The sequence below is a fragment of the Euphorbia lathyris genome, chromosome 1 (assembly GCF_963576675.1).
Source record: "Euphorbia lathyris chromosome 1, ddEupLath1.1, whole genome shotgun sequence".
In the NCBI taxonomy this organism is placed as follows: domain Eukaryota; kingdom Viridiplantae; phylum Streptophyta; class Magnoliopsida; order Malpighiales; family Euphorbiaceae; genus Euphorbia; species Euphorbia lathyris.
In genome coordinates, this window is record NC_088910.1 from 133,755,006 (window position 1) to 133,756,727 (window position 1,722).

The 1,722-nt window shown below is 33.4% G+C and overlaps 1 non-coding gene across 1 annotated transcript; it reads right to left on the reverse strand.

The window, feature by feature from the left end:
* Positions 1 to 495: 495 nt before the first annotated feature.
* Positions 496 to 568, reverse strand: TRNAR-ACG (transfer RNA arginine (anticodon ACG)). Its single transcript has one exon. It is a non-coding gene; the product is annotated as a tRNA-Arg (tRNA).
* Positions 569 to 1,722: the final 1,154 nt, after the last annotated feature.

Here is a 1,722-nt window from a genome sequence, read left to right on the forward strand (position 1 = left end):
ACCGTTTTTTTCGCTACAACTAATTAACTAAAAATTTGACAAAAACGAAAATAAAGTTATAATATTATAATATTTTAAGATTTAAAATCATATAATGATAAAAATATATAAAAATGATTTTCATAATTCTAAATAAAAATATAAATCTAATTTTTGATGTAATTTCCTCTAACAATAAAAGGTCAGAACCTACGAAATATAAAAAATCAAAGGGCCTAAACAACCAAAACATTAAACCTTTGAGGCCACATAATGCATTTTGCCTTTGAATTTAGACCAAATAAAGAAACGATGAGTTTTGCCTACACAAAGAATCAGAAAAAATAAAATATCGACTCTGCTGGGGATCGAACCCAGAAATATAAAAAATCAAAGGGCCTAAACAACCAAAACATTAAAACTTTGAGGCCACATAATGCATTTTGCCTTTGAATTTAGACCAAATAAAGAAACGATGAGTTTTGCCTACACAAAGAATCAGAAAAAACAAAATATCGACTCTGCTGGGGATCGAACCCAGAATCTCTGGTTTCGTAGACCAGCGCCTTATCCATTGGGCCACAGAGTCATCTGATGAGATGAGACTAATATTTTATTATATAAATAAATATGTATGTAAATTCAATTATTCACATTAGCCCGTTTTGATAAAGATTCATTAATAATATAATTAGAAACTTAGGTGTTGTTTGATAGAACTGAAAAAATATATGCTGAATTCCAAGTGCTGAATATTATAAGTGTTGAACGTATGGAACAATGTAATTTTATAAAAATATTAGTTGATAAAATTGGTGGAGAAACAACCATTATCAAACGTACTTAAATTAAATAAGTACTTAACATTTTAATTTAAATGGTTAAGTTGATTATCAAACAAGGTCTTACTTAATAAAGAAGCGAATGTAATATAAGTTTCAAAATGTATAATCTCTAATTTCAGGCAAATTATTAGAAGCACCGGGTTCTTCATGTCAAATGGAGGACCTTCCATACATATTTTGACATGTGTAACATGGACCCACACATGTTATAAGAGGTCCCACTATTTTAATTATTACACGGGGTCACAATACACGTGTCCAAATGTGAATTGGTGTCTTCCGAGTGACATGGAAGACCCGGTGCTTAATATAAGAACTCCTAATTTCATGAAACCTTTATTAATTAAATTAGTGTTACTTAATTAATTAATTTTTTTTATTAGAACATGGTTAGCCAGGGATGAATTAGGAAGACATCCCAACTAGGTTGGCACCTCTGCCTGCAACAAAGAACCCGGAACCGATATTATTAAAGAGAAACGAAAAAAGAGTACAGAGAACAGTAACAAAAGCTAAGAGAACCTATAAACGGTCCGACCCGTTAAATTACAAAAGAAAGAAGAAATGAAAAAAGATGGAATGGTAACCCACCAGACAGAATTGGTGATTGTTCTGCCGTAATTAGCTAAGAGGTCTGCTACCTGATTTCCTTCCCTGTAAAAATGTGATACCACTACTGTCATATGACGAAGCTGCTGCAGGCATCGGAGCCATTGCTGCCGAATAGACCACGAGATTCGCAAAGTTTGATTCCGAATTGTCTGAACGACGTAGGTGGAGTCACTTTCTATCCAGATTTTGGTCCATCCCTTATCGTAAGCCAATCAAATAGCGTATATAGCAGCAGAGAGTTCTGCGGTGTAAGAGAAGGAAAGTGTGGTCGGGTAGGCAAACGCTC